Consider the following 15,151-nt stretch of genomic DNA (forward strand, 5'->3'; position numbering starts at 1 on the left):
TTTAGCTTTTTCTCAAGGTGACAAGAATGGGGGTTTTGAAGAGGGGTTTGAGAGGATGGATTTAAAAGTTGAACTTTTAAAAAGATTTGCCAGGCCAGGCATGGTGGCTCATGCCTATAATCCCAGCACTTTGGGAGGCCGAGGCAGGTGGATCACTTGGGTCAGGAGTTCGAGACCAGCCTCAACAACATAGTGAAACCTTGTTTCTACCTTAAGTCCCCTCAGCCAGGCATGGTGGTACGTGCCTGTAACACGGCTACGCGGAAGGCTGAGGCAGGAGAATTGCTTGAACCTGGGAGGCAGAGGTTGCAGTGAACCGAGATCGTGTCACTGCACTGCAGCCTGAGTGACAGAGTGAGACCCTGCCACACACACACACACACACACACACACACACACACACACACCCCACACGATTTACCAGCTAGGGAAATCTGCCATGACTTCATTCCCCTTCACAGCCACTATCTATTTGGTAGTAACACAAACTTTTAGCTTAGAAGGAAGCATGTGAACTTTCATATCAACTCTCTTTAAATTCAATAGTATTCTATGTATAATCAAAAAAACTTATTTGGTTAAAATAAAATATTTTTTGTATAGATTTTTTTTTTTTTTTTTTTTTTTGAGACAGAGTTTTGCTCGTTACCCAGGCTGGAGTGCAATGGCGCGATCTCGGCTCACCGCAACCTCTGCCTCCCGGGTTCAGGCAATTCTCCTGCCTCAGCCTCCTGAGTAGCTGGGACTACAGGCACGTGCCACCATGCCCAGCTGATTTTTTGTACTTTTAGTAGAGACGGGGTTTCACCATGTTGACCAGGTTGGTCTCGATCTCTTGACCTCGTGATCCAACCGCCTCGGCCTTCCAAAGTGCTGGGATTACAGGCTTGAGCCACCGCACCTGGCCTTTTTGTATAGATTTTTTTAAGCAATCAAATTGCCACTTTCCACTGCTTTGCACTTTGATGGTCTGATGTCTGGGATCCACAGACAGTCTGACTGTCCCCAGGGCCCCTCATCAGTTTAGTCTTAGGAAATAACAAATGGCCAGTTTTCAGGTCAGAAAACCAGGGAGCTCTACCCCAGCTTTCCTTATTACCAAGATCAACCCTTGCAGTTCCAGAGAGGCAGTTTCCCTGAAATAGTGGGACGTTTGTCCAGTGGCCTGCAGGTGACCGCAGCTTTTGCCAGTTGAAATGGTTGATAAAAGAGAAAGGCTGGGCACGGTGGCTCATGCCTGTAATCCCAGCACTTTGGGAGGCTGAGGTGGGCAGATCACAAGGTCAGGAGTTCAACACCAGACTGGCCAACATGGTGAAACCCCGTCTCTACTAAAAAATGCAAAAATTAGCTGGGCACTGTGGCTCGTGCCTGTAATCTCAGCTCCTTGGGAGGCTGAGGTAGGAGAATTGCTTGAACCAGGACCCGGGAGGCAGAGGTTGCGGTGATCCAAGATCGCGCCATTGCCCTCCAGCCTGGGCCTCAGAGTGAGACTCCATCTCAAAAAAAAAAAAAAAAAAAAGAAAGAAAGAAAGAAAGAGAGAAGGGCAGTGGCTAGGACCCCAAAACCATAGCCCATCCACCTGACACCTTTGAGTCATGTGGGAAATATAGAGGCACCAAAGAAAAGCTAGAGTTAGAAATGAGCTTGGGGATCATTTCACAGGTGAGGAGACTGAGGCCCAAAGAGCTGAAGGAAATGCAGGCTTCTGGGCTGCTCCGTACTTCCAGGTGGACACGTACCCCTTCCAGAGCCCCAGATCAGAGCCTATGGCCCCACCCCACTTACTGACCCCAGCAACTGGAAGCCCTCATGTGGGTTGCCCCAAGAAAAGCACTCAGGAGGGATGTCATGCAGCCTTGAGCTGGAGCCCACCCCATGGCAGGCGGCAGTGTGGCTGCATGTCTGTGTCCCTGCAGAGGCACAGAGCGACCTTGCAAGCCTACCTAGCAGCTGCCTGGGCCTCAGTCTCCTTGGGCATTGCACTGAGTTATCCATGAGGTTAATGACTCTGCTTTCATATAAGTCAGCTGACAATGTGCTCTTCAAAACATTAAAAGAAAACAAACAAAAAAATGCTATAATTAAATACTGCCTTCAAAGTGCCTCTTTCCCAGAGATGGCAGTTAAGCCAGAGAGGAGCCAGGATGAAAGCTCAGACCAAGTCCTTTTCGTCCCCAGGGGCACATTTCAGGCTCTTGTGCCTCAGTGTTTTCCAAAGTGGCCAAAACAACAGAAGCTGAGCAATGGGGTAGAAAAACTCCCTATCTTTTATATCCAGCCCAGACCAGTTAACGTGACTAATTGGCAGGAGCCCGGCCTCCTGCGGGCCCTGGCGCCTGCTTCCTGAGGACCAGGGATCTAAGCAAACAGAGGTGAGCTCACAGGTCCTCCTGGGCAGGGCAGGAGGGCTGGAGATCGAGTGAATCTGCTGCAGCCAAGTGAGGCCCAAACCCAGCTTGGAAGGTGTCCACTTCTGAGGGAAGCCTGCGCCATGGCCAGCAGGAGTGTCTTGCTGTCCTTCCTCACCAGGGAGGCTGCCAAAGCCGGACTCAAGACCTGAGAGACTCGGTGCAGACTTAAATGTCTGCTCGTAGGTGCTGATGGTCTATGGAGACAGAGAAGTGCCTTTCCCCATTTTATAAAGTCTATTTTTTTTTTTTTTTTTTTTTGAGACGGAGTTTCGCTCTTGTTAACCAGGCTGGAGTGCAATGGCGCCATCTCGGCTCACCGCAACCTCCGCCTCCTGGGTTCAGGCAATTCTCCTGCTTCAGCCTCCTGAGTAGCTGGGATTACAGGCCCGTGCCACCATGCCCAGCTAATTTTTTGCATTTTTAGTAGAGATGGAGTTTCACCTTGTTGACCAGGATGGTCTCGATCTCTTGACCTCGTGATCCACCCGCCTCGGCCTCCCAAAGTGCTGGGATTACAGGCTTGAGCCACCACGCCCGGCCACTTAAAGTCTATTTTTAAGCTAAATTTAAGACATGGAGGAGGAGTGGAAAGGCTCTCTATTGGTAAGATAAGGAGAATGTATTCCATTTTCCCTGTCCTTTCCAAAACGTAGTCACTATATCTCATCCTCACAATGGAATAACTGTCAGGATAATTTTTGAATCCATCATTTTGAACAATATTATTTCGGCTTGATTAACAAGGTGTGTGCAGGAGTTGCTACTCTCCCCATCCCAGGGTTCCTCCCCTCCCCGCTGAGCTGCACTCCGGCTGCACTGGAGCAGCCCCATCCTAACCACCTGCAAAGTAGCTGAGGACCAAGCAGGTGAGCTGAGACTCGTGTTCCCATCCGTAGAAACGGACTCTGGTCCCCTTACCAGCAAATGGAATGCACTGGGAGGAAATCAGGCTGCTTCCAGACCTGACAAGAAGGCACGGAGGAAAGCAAGCAAGTTTCACGCTGCCGGAAGGGATCTGGGCAGCACAGTGACCACCACCATCGTCACCGTCACTGCAACCCCCGACACCACCACCTCTACTGGACTCACTCTCAACTGGGCCTGCATTTTTGCATTATCATTATTATTATTATTATTATTATTTGAGACAGAGTCTCGCTCTATTGCTAGGCTGGAGTGCAGAGGCGCCATCTCAGCTCACTGCAACCTCGTTCTCCCAGGTTCAAGTGATTTTCCTGCCTCAGGCCTCCCAAGTAGCTGGGACTCCAGGTGCACGCCACCATGCCCAGCTAATTTTTGTATTTTTACTAGAGACAAGGTTTCACCATGTTGGCCAGGATGGTCTCGATCTCTTGACCTCATGATCCACCCTCCTCGGCCTCCCAAAGTGCTGGGATTACAGGTGTGAGCCACCGCGCCTGGCCGCATTATTCTTAAGACATGAAGACCTAGGCATGAGCAACTCAATCCCTCTCTGCCAGGAGTCAGTGACCGCATCTGGCTTTTTCAGCTTCCTAGTGGGAGACAGTCCCTGCCATGGAGGCTTACATCGTAGTGGGTCCCCAACATGGAAGAAGGTTTATAGGCTGTGCAGCCAAAACAAGCAAAAAGACAGTCACAGATGGGGAGACTGAGGCCCACAGCTTCATTACATTAAGTGACTTGCTCAGTGTCACACAGCCACTAAGAAATGTCACGCCTCTTATGGGTCACTGTGCTTTGCTCACCAGATCAGGACAAGCTACCTGGAGATAGCGAGCTTCCAGTTTGCAGCCTTACCACCCACCTCTGAGTCTGAAGACGGTGCTCTAGGTTGAGAATATCCCATACAAAGCGGGTGTTTCCATGCTAGCAGACGGGTCGGTACAGACAGGCTCAGCCTTTCCCCCTCTCCCCATTCCTGTGATCTTTCTCTGGATCCCACTGGCCCCATCACCAAAGTATCCACAGCACGATGAGGTCAGGGAACGGAGCATCCTTCTGGCTGGGGAGCTGTATGAGGCCGAGCAATGGACAAGTCAGGAGGGGGCAGGAGCCTTGTGCTAAGGTGTGGGGGCTTTATTTAACCAGAGGCTGCTGGGAGTTTGGAAGGATTTTCAGCAGGAGAGTGACCAGATTAGGATTTAGGAAGTAGGAGAATGGATAGGAGGAGATGAATAAAGAGTGGATGTGAAGAGGCTTATTAATAGGCTTATGGTAGACAGGGGGTCGTAGTGTGGATGGAGAAAAGTGAGCTAGTCAAACATTAAACAGGCGGAATTCAAGGTCTCAGTGATTGGTTAGACACAGGTGGGGAGGGAGGGGCAAAGGGGAAAAGTCAAGCTGCTTGGACAGCTGAGAGCTCTAAGGAGGAAAACCCTAGTAGACAAACAGGTAAAAAGAAGTGTGATGCTTCTGGGGCTGAGGGCTCAGGAAGTGGAAAGGTCAAATGCAGCCTCTAGCTTGGTCAGTGTGGATCACTCCCCTTCCCGCCTCTGTTCCTCCAGCCTCGAACTTCATCACCAGGTGTTGCAAGGCAAGTTGATCAAGCGAGGCAGAAGCCCCGGCAGGTAGCAGCGCAAAGCCAGGCGACCTGGGCTCTCCCATTGGTTCAGCTGCAAACTAATTTTGTGGCCCTGAGCAAATCCTTGAGCAAATCCGGGTCTTGGTTTCCTGGCCATCACTAACATTCCAGGGGTTTAGGAATGAAATGTGAGGAGGTTAACTGCTACGTAAATGTTTACTGCTAATAACCAACCATCCACAAAACACCTGTGTATCACCTAGGCACCCTAACGGCTGTAAAAATCTGAAGTGGTTCTTGTTCTTCTGATTTATCACATTCTATCCATTTAACTTCCAGAACAAATTTAGCCCTCAAAATATCTTGGTACCTTTTCTACCCACCCCTTACTCTTTAAATCCTCCATCGTTTACATGCCACGTCACCATTTCTGCACACCCGTTACCCAGCACACCCTCATCCTTTTCCTCTTGAAGCAGCCGGTCCAGCCCCTCCCACGCTTCCTCCAGAGGAAACAAAGTGACTGGAGGCTCTGCCTTGCTGGGTCTGCTCCAGCCACGTCCTAAAAGAAAAATCAGCAGAGCATCTCAGGCAGGGGCAGGGAGAGCAGGGCAGGGGAGGAGGGGAGAGGGGAAGTTAGGACCAGTCTGGCCAACATGGCAAAACCCCGTCTCTACTAAAAATACAAAACTTAGCCGAGTGTGGTGGCGCATGCCTGTAGTCCCAGCTACTTGAGAGGCTGAGGCATGAGAATCCCCTGAACCCAGGAAGCAGAGGCTGCAGTAAGCTGAGACTGCATCCTGCACTCCAGCCTGAGTGACAGAGCAAGACTCCATGTCAAAAAAAAAAAAAAAAAAAAAAGAAGAAGCTACTTCCAAAACTCTGAGGGTCCTATTCTTTTGTGAATAATATGAGAACTGGACACATCTCTGCATTCCCAGCAATTTCTTAAATTAGCTCATGTTGAGTGACTAGCTTTTATGAAAGTCAATTCCTTGAGCTTCACCTCTGAGAACCTGCCAAAAATCTCCCAGCCAAGGTGAAGACAAGACTCATTCTCTCACCCCATCCCTGTTGCTCTTTGATATTTGATTGTCACACCAGCTAATTCTAATAGGATAGACTTGAAATCCTTTCCCCCAAATAGACCTCTGTGTTGCAAGGAAGAGACTCCCAAGATTTATGTACTCCGCATCTCTCATTCAAACATCCTTGGTTTACAAATCTCCTAGACTTCCCCACTCAATTACAAGCCTCTGCCCAGGTACCTAATGGAACCCATTGAAAACCTGAAGAACTCTGGCATCAGATCCATGTGGTAGTTCCCCTGAAAAGGCTCCTTCCGCTAAAGAACTGGAAGCACCACTTTCTCCAAGCCCAGCACATTAGCTTACCATTATTATTTGCCACCGGAAATCTCACATACTGTTTGTTCTCTGCCCAAATTCATATCCCAGTTATTTGTTCTCAAGGCTAGCCCACCCAGCACCTGAGAAAAGGGGCTGAAACCCGCAGGGGCCCAGCCTCACTCCAGGCAATTTCCAGTCTCTCCAGACCTGAGTTCCCATCACAGTGCCTCCTCCTGACATTTTCTTTACCTCCAACAGCAAAAGCTTTTTTTTTTTTTTCCCAATGTCTGCTCCCTCCTGACTCAGGATCCTCTTAAATCTTTCTGAAACTGACACCAGGATCAAGGGAGGAAAACCCAGGCAGCAGAAAGCCTTTGCCAAGCTCCCGTAACAAGCTCTGTGCTGCCTGCTCCTCTTGAAAATCCTCTGCTAGTTCTTCCTAGATGTGCCCCAGACTCTCACGAGCACATTTCTTTCAAACAGCCCATCAGTCACTCCAAGAGTGTTTACTTAGTGCCCGCCTCATGCAAAACATTGTCTTCCATCCCTGGGAGCATGCCTCCCTACAGGAGAATGGATTCCTGCCTTCCAAGACCTCGTTGCCTCTTCAAGCAGATGCCAAATCAGCCAAAGAAAATACAAAGCCTGAAGAACCCTTTCCAAATGAGAGATACAGGCTCTACTAGCTGAAGAACTTGAAGATGAGATTTAGGGATAGGTAGGAGGTGGGAGGGGGAAAGATGCTCTTGATAGGAGATCAAGTGAGCAAAGACACAAACATATTTAGGGGCAGTAGTCCATGACTCAACATGAAACAACCAGATTAGGACTGTGGAAGTTTCCAGGAGTTACAGAAGAAGCCAGAGAAGCACGTGCAGTGCAGGGACCTGGGCAGGCTGAAGAGGCCTTTTTTTTTTTTTTTTGACAGGGTTTTGCTCTGTCATCCAGGCTGGAGTGCAGTGGCACCATCTCACCTAACTGCAACGTCTGCCTCCTAGATTCAAGCAATTCTCATGCCTCAGCCTCATGAGTAGCTGAGACTACAGGCACTCACCACCGCACCCAGCTAATTTTCTTTTTTTTTTTTTTTTTTTTTTGACACGGAGTTTCGCACTTGTTACCCAGGCTGGAGTGCAATGGCGTGATCTCGGCTCACCGCAACCTCCGCCTCCTGGGCTCAGGCAATTCTCCTGCCTCAGCCTCCTGAGTAGCTGGGATTACAGGCACGTGCCACCATGCCCAGCTAATTTTTTGCACTTTTAGTAGAGATGGGGTTTCACCATGTTGACCAGGATGGTCTTGATCTCTTGACCTCGTGATCCACCCGCCTCGGCCTCCCAAAGTGCTGGGATTACAGGCTTGAGCCACCGCGCCCGGCTAATTTTCTTATTTTTAGTAGAGATAAGGTTTCACCATATTGGCCAGGCTGGTCTCAAACTCCTAACCTCAGGTGATCCGACTGCCTCAGCCTCTCAAAGTACTGGGATTACCGGCATGAGCCACCGCGCCCAGCTCTGAGGAAGTTTTTGAATGCTACACTGGAAAGGTGGCTCGTAGACACTGCCATCTCTTGTTGAAACTAACTTCTCTTCAAGAAAATGGAAATAAAGTAAGGAGTGGTGGGGAAAGGCTTCCCACCAACAGCCATGGCCCTGGACGTGCTTCCGCCTGGGAAGGTCCAGCTAGACCAGGTGACAGGTGACCCTTCACTGGCAATTCTAGCCCAAAGCTACGGTCCCAGTCCTGCGAGGGGGAGCCCTGTGACTTCCCCAGCCTGCATTTACTGCACAGATTCCTCTGGAGAGAGCATCGGCCTGGAAATCAGGGGCCCTGGTTCCTGACTCAGCACTTTCACTAACTAGTTGGCAAGCCATACAGCCTCATGAGCCTCCGGGTCTGCATGTGTTCAGTGACCATGAGCGGTTTGGAGAAGATGTATGTACAAAGCCCTTTCTAACTGTTAGGTGTTATTTTGCAACATTTCTGTGGCTCCACCTTCAATCCTCCATTATTCAATGGGTCTCATGGGAGATATTTTTCAGTTCCTGGGTGTTGTAATATTGTGAAATATATATATTTGGTCTTTATCCACTTTCCCGGAGTACAGCTCCAAATCTCCATAGTGATGTCTTTTTGTATGCCAAGGAGTTGACTGGTGGCTGGCAGCCCCTAAATAGCTTCAGAATGGGGGCTGCTCATCCAGACCGAGGCTGGATGAGAGAATTGGGACTTTCAATTCCATTCCCCGGCCTCCAGAGAAAGGAGAGGAGCTGAAGGTTAAGTTGATCACCAGTGACCAATGATTTACATAGTCATGCCTAAATAATAAAGCCTCCATAAACACCCAAAAGGACTTCCATAACAACCCAAGAGGGTTTAAAGGGCTTCCGGATAGCTGAACCCATGAAGATTCCTGGAGGGTGGCACCCAAGGAGGGCATCGAAGCGCCACACCCCTACCCACCTGCCTTTCCCTATGTGTCTCTTCGTCTGTATCCTTTGTAGTAGCCTTTACAATAAACTCAGTATTTCCCTGAGCTCTGTGAACTGCTCTACCAAACCAACTGGACACAAGGAGGGGACTGTGGGAACCCTGATCTATAGCCAGTGGGTCAGAAGCACACGTGAAACAACTTGGAACTTGTGGTTGGCATCGGAAGCGGGGGGCAGTCTCACAGGACTGAGCCCTCAACCTATGGGCTCTGACGCTAGTTCCAGGTAGAGAGTGTCGAAATTGGAGGACACCCAGCTGGGGTCTGCCGCTGGAGGATTGCTTGCTGGCTGGTGGGAAGAAACTCCGCCCCCCCCCCGCAAACACACGTCTGGTGTGATTGTGTTGAGGGAGTACAGTAGGAAGAAACTGGGCTCATCATTCCTGTATGCTCTGAAGGTGTCATACTTTCTGCCAGCTTTCTGCCTCTGCCTGCTATTTCCTGACTGCCATCCTTTTCAAAATTCACATTTTTAAAATATGAAGACTCATATTTATTATCGAAAATTTGGAAAATACAGGCAGCACAGAGATAATATGGAAATCATCTATAATTCAATCATCCAAAGACAACCACCATTAACTATTTGACCTATATCTTTCTGGTCTTCCTTTACATAGACAGTTGTCCCTCAGGAGCCTGAGGGGAACGGGTTCCAGGACCCCTGTGCATACCAAAATCTGTGGATCTCAGGTCCCTTATATAAAATGGTGTAGTGTTTGCATATAACCTACACATGTATCTTCCTGTATACTTGAAATCATCTCTAGAATACAATATAATGTAAATGCTATGTAAATCATTATATTGTATTTTTTATTTGTATTATTTTCTATTGTATTGGTTTTTTTCCCTGAATAGTCATGCACAGCATAATGACATTTTAGTCAGTGACAAGCTGCATATATAATGATGGTTCCACAAGATTATAATGCAGCCAAAAATTTCCTATCACCTAGTAACATCATAGCTCTCATAACACTGCAGTGCAATACATTACTCATGTTTGTGGTGGTCTTTTCAGAGGTGTTCCAGAAGGAGGCATTGTTATCACAGGAGATGACAGTTCAATGTGTGTTATGGCCTCTAAAGACCTTCCCGTGGGACGAGGCCTGGAGATGCAGGATGGCGATGCTGATTATCCTGGGCTGTGTAAGCCTAAGCTCATGTGTGGTTTCTATCCTTGTTTTTAATAAAAAGGTTTAAGAAGTAAAAACTAAAATTAAAGAATTAAAAAATAGCAAAAGCTATTAATAGAGTAAGAAAGAAAATATTTTTGTACAGCTGTAAAATATATTTGTGTTTTAAGCTAAGTGTTATTACAAAAAAGTCAGAAAGTTTTAAAAAAGTTTAAAGTTTATAAAGTAAAAAAGTAACAATAAGCTAAGGTTAATTTATCATTGAAGAAAGAATAACTTTTTAAAATAAACAGTGTAGCCTAAGTGGACAGTGTTTGTAAAGTCTACAGTCGTGTACAGCAATGTCCTAGGCCTTCACATTCACTCACTACTCACTCACGGACTCACCCAGGGCAATAGCAGTCCTGCAAGCTCCATTCATGGTAAGTGTCCTATACCCGAATACCATTTTGTATCTTTTATATCATATTTTTATTTCACCTTTTCTATGTTTAGCTACACACAGACCATGGTGTTACGACTGCCTACAGCGTTCAGCACAGTCGCATGCTTCACAGGTTTGCAGCCTGGGAGCAATAGGCTGTCCCATACAGCCTAGGTCTGGAGTAGGCTCTACCATCTACGTTTGTGTAAGGACACTCCTACGCTTGCGCAGTGATGAAATTGCCTAACAATGCATTTCTCAAGATGTGTCCCTATTAAGTAATGCACGACTCTATATTCCATCCTCAGCTGGTTGAATCCATGGATATAGAAGCTGTGGATACAGAGAGTCCACTGTACATACATACTGTCTTCGTCCATTTTCTGTTGCTATAACTGAACACCAGATACTGGGTAATTTATGAAGAGAAGACATTTGTTTCTTAAGTTCTGGAGGCTGGGGAGTCTAATATGAAGGTGCCAGCATCTGGTGAGAGCCGACTTCCTGCATTATAACGACAGAGGTGTCATGTGGGGAAGAGCATGCCAGCTGAGGTCTCTCTTCTCCTCTTATAAAGCACACCCTGATGACCTTATCTCATCCTAGTTACCTCCCAAAGGCCCCACCTCTAAATATCATCAACATATTCATTTAATGATTAAAGTTTCCAAAATATTCAAACCACGGTACATATTAACATGCTTTTAGTCTTAGCCAAGTTAGTACCATACAGCACATACTGTTTTGAAACCTGTTTTCTTCTTCCCAGGAAAAATTATATATTATTGACAATTCCACTTCCTGTATGGACTGACTAGGTTGGTTTTGGACCTCCCCTGAGAACCAGAAAAGCTGGATAACATATAATAAAGTCTGTTTGAAGGTGTCTGAAAAATAATCAAAGCTGTGAGATTTTGTGATGTTACAATCTGAAAGAGAAAGGAAATCAAGAGAAATGAACCTGGAATTTGGGGCCTCTCCACCCCTCAAAGTAACAGGTAGATTCCATAAGCAAGAATGACTGGGGACTGAGAAATCGATGAGCTTTCTGCAGTCTGGTGAGGCAATGTAGCCAAAATAGAGGTCAGGATTCACTACGGAGGAGGGATCCCGGTAACACCCCAGGAATTCTGCTGGGACCCCAAAGGCCTATGCTCTAGTTATAAGAGCATGTTCACTTAGAGATAACTCATTGACCTGCTATAATTCTATTTCAAATGTGTATTAAATATATTTATGTAGTTCAAACACTACACATAGCAATAAAAAAATTTACATATGAAACTGGGTAAATCTTTGAAACTGTGTTGAATGAAAAGACATTGATAGAGGTTAAAAATTTTGTAAATTATTTTTAACTGCCATATATTTTTATATAGTTAAATATATGCAGTAAAAGTATAACTTCTGCATAAGAAGAGTATATACCAATCCCAGATAACTCCATAGTTCTCTATGGAGCAGTAGGGAAGGGGACACTACAATAGAGGGCTCAATTATATACGCAACCTTTTCTATCTTAAAACATTCTTAAGTAAATATGGCAGACTGTCAACATTTGTTAAATTTGGCTGGAGGGCATATGGATGTTTCTTATATTTGCTATAATTTTCTATATAAAAGATTTCATAATTGTTTTTAATACTGCAAATATGTTCTCATGTCAGATATTCTGGAATAGCAATTCTTTTTTTTTTTTGCTCTCAGTTTCTTTTTTTTTTCTTTTTTTAATTACATTTTAGGTTTTGGGGTACATGTGAAGAACATGCAAGATTGTTGCATAGGTACACACATGGCAGTGTGATTTGCTGCCTTCCTCCCCTTCATCTATATCTGGCATTTCTCCCCATGCTATCTCTCCCCAACTCCCCACTCCCCCGTCCCTCCCCCATTTCCCCCCAACAGACCCCAGTATGTGATGCTCCCCTCCCTGTGTCCATGTGTTCTCATTGTTCATCACCCACCTATGAGTGAGAACATGCGGTGTTTGATTTTCTGCTCTTGTGTCAGTTTGCTGAAAATGATGGTTTCCAGGTTCATCCATGTCCCTACAAAGGACACGAACTCATCCTTTTTGATGGCTGCATAATATTCCATGGTGTATATGTACTACATTTTCCCTGTCCAGTCTATCATCGATGGGCATTTGGGTTGGTTCCAGGTCTTTGCTTGAAATAGCAATTTTTAAAGACATTATTTACTACCATAAATGTTACTATGATAAACATGCTTATCTTAAATACTTATTGTATCTGTAATTTCTTAAGACATATTTCTACATGCGGGATTCTTGGGAGCACATTTAAAGCCTTTAATCAATATTTCTCCTATCATCACCACTAGCCCTCCTCCCCAGCACTGAAGTCAGAACGGTTCAATCCCCATTGTCATAACACTGTTATTTATTAACCTGGAAACCAAAAAACTCTTTTCTATCTGTGTGACCCTGGCGTGCAGTCAGAGATCCACTCTCCGCCAGACTCACATGCCCACTCTACCCTGCACCCTTCCCCAAATGCTTAGAGCTAATCTTCATAGTCTAAATTAATGATGAATGTTCTACTGGTGGCTTAAACTAGTCTTCAAAGTGTACAAAAGACATGTTCAAAATGAGCCTCAGTTGTTAAGTAATCTCCTAAGAGAATGAGGGAGAAGATGCTGGGATGGTTGCCCCTAACTTCAATGTGAAAGAGAGCACAAACCACAACCTTGACCTATCCAGGACATCATTTCCGGTAGAGTTCTACTCCTTACATGGAGGTACATGGGAAGTTCATGGAATCGGGGACCCAACTCTCTTCCACCATGCCATTTTAGGAAATTACAGGCAAACCTGCTACTTCTCAGCAGAGGAATACTAGTTTTTCTGCCCTGAATGCAGTTGAAAGGAAATTGGGGGTCACAGGTCTTCTTCCATTCCCCAAATTGCTGACTTCTTTTTTTTTTTTTTTTTTTTTTTTTTTGAGACGGAGTGTCGCTCTTGTTACCCAGGCTGGAGTGCAATGGCGCCATCTCGGCTCACCGCAACCTCCGCCTCCCGGGCTCAGGCAATTCTCCTGCCTCAGCCTCCTGAGTAGCTGGGATTACAGGCACGTGCCACCACGCCCAGCTAATTTTTTGTATCTTTAGTAGAGACGGGGTTTCACCATGTTGACCAGGATGGTCTCGATCTCTTAACCTCGTGATCCACCCGCCTCGGCCTCCCAAAGTGCTGGGATTACAGGCTTGAGCCACCACGCCCGGCTGCTGACTTCTTATTTAAACTCCCTGAGCTCGTCCGGTCCTAGGTGCTTCAGGAAGCGCGGCTTAGGTGCAGACATGGCCAAGTCCAAGAACCACACCACACACAACCAGTCCCAAAAATGGCACAGAAATGGTATCAAGAAACCCCGATCACAAAGATACGAATCTCTTAAGGGGGTGGACCCCAAGTTCCTGAGGAACACGCGCTCTGCCAGGAAGCACAACAAGAAGGGCCTAAAGAAGACGCAGGCCAGCAAGGCCAAGGCCACGAGTGCACGTGCCAAGGCCATCACAGCCCTTGGAAAGCCCAAGGAAGTTAAGCCCAAGATCCCAAAGGCGGGTGCCAGCCGAAAGCTCGATCAACTTGCCTACATTGCCCACTCCAAGCTTGGGAAGCGTGCTCATGCTCGCATTGCCAAGGGGCTCAGGCTCTGCCAGCCAAAGGCCAAGGCCAAGGCCAAGGATCAAAACAAGGCCCAGGCTGCACCTCCAGCTTCAGTTCCAGCTCAGTCTCCCAAAGGTGCCCAGGCCCCTACAAAGGCTTCAGAGTAGATATCTCTGTCTGCCAACGTGAGGACAGAAGGACTGGTGTGACCCCCCCGGGGCTGCCATCTGCATGGGGCTGGGGTCCTCCTGTGCTATTTGTACAAATAAACCTGAGGGAGGAAAAAAAATAAAAATTAAAAAAAAAAACAACTCCCTGAAAGCTTGACTAGGGGGTTCTCTGAGCCACTCCATTCCTGTCCCTGCTCCAGCTCCCCCACTTCCCAACTGTGAAAGCTATGTGCTAGTGAAAAGGGTCGTTCATCTGCATCTGTGTCCTGTGGGTCCATCAGACCTCTGTACCGTCCAGGAAGTTACAAAGACCACACCCTAGGTTGAAAAGTTACTGGTGAGCTGTGCTCAGGCCTGCTCCACCATGAAGCAAGAGAAGTATGGTGGGTGGGGTGAGCCAACAAGCCCTTTCAGTTTTAGACTAAGTTGAGTGAAAGGTGACAGGGTGGGACAGCCTCAGCAGTGGAGTCAGGATCGGAAGGTGGGACTTTTAGGCTCCAGCCTGGGAACAAGCCCGTTCCCTGAAGGAATGGCTGACAGCTTTCACCTTAACTTGACTTCCATCTCCATTTCAAAGGGGCCTCCCAAGGTCATTTCCCCTACCACCACCAGCAGCAGCACTTCTCCCCCATACTTAGAATCCAGATCTATCAGATGGCTGCCTTTGCATTTCCCCTACCTGGTGAGCCATAGAAGGTCATCATGACTAATCGCTGTCTTCCAGGCTAGTTAACAATGGAGCAACATGCCACTCCGGGGCAGAGCAGGTCATGTCTTGACTGTCCACCATCCTCTTCCAGCACAGGAGAAGAAATGAAATCAATCAGGAGCCTTACGGCTGGTTAATTTTACGTAAGGGCTAGATGGGTTGGATGAGCAGTGTGATGAAATCATCACTGCTCCCGAGCTGGACACAGGCCCCCATTGGAATGCATCTGAGTAAACTGCTAAATCATTCATTGTGCAAGGTCAGAGGGCTCCACGAAGGGGAATGCCCAAAGGCTGCTGTGAAATATTACATCAACTCTTTCC

The 15,151-nt window shown here is 47.0% G+C and overlaps 1 long non-coding RNA gene and 1 pseudogene across 3 annotated transcripts in view; one reads left to right on the top strand and one right to left on the bottom strand.

Moving 5' to 3' along the window:
• Positions 1-14,927, bottom strand: part of LOC141585161 (uncharacterized) — a 73,230-nt gene extending 58,303 nt beyond the window's left edge. For all 3 annotated transcript variants that reach the window (XR_012518516.1, XR_012518515.1, XR_012518514.1), the window contains exon 1: positions 14,799-14,927. This is a non-coding gene — a long non-coding RNA (uncharacterized LOC141585161). The remainder of the gene's footprint in view (positions 1-14,798) is intronic.
• On the top strand, positions 13,617-14,146 carry LOC101033987 (large ribosomal subunit protein eL29 pseudogene; annotated as a pseudogene).
• Positions 14,928-15,151: the final 224 nt, after the last annotated feature.

This window comes from Saimiri boliviensis, chromosome 7 (assembly GCF_048565385.1).
Source record: "Saimiri boliviensis isolate mSaiBol1 chromosome 7, mSaiBol1.pri, whole genome shotgun sequence".
NCBI lineage: Eukaryota > Metazoa > Chordata > Mammalia > Primates > Cebidae > Saimiri > Saimiri boliviensis.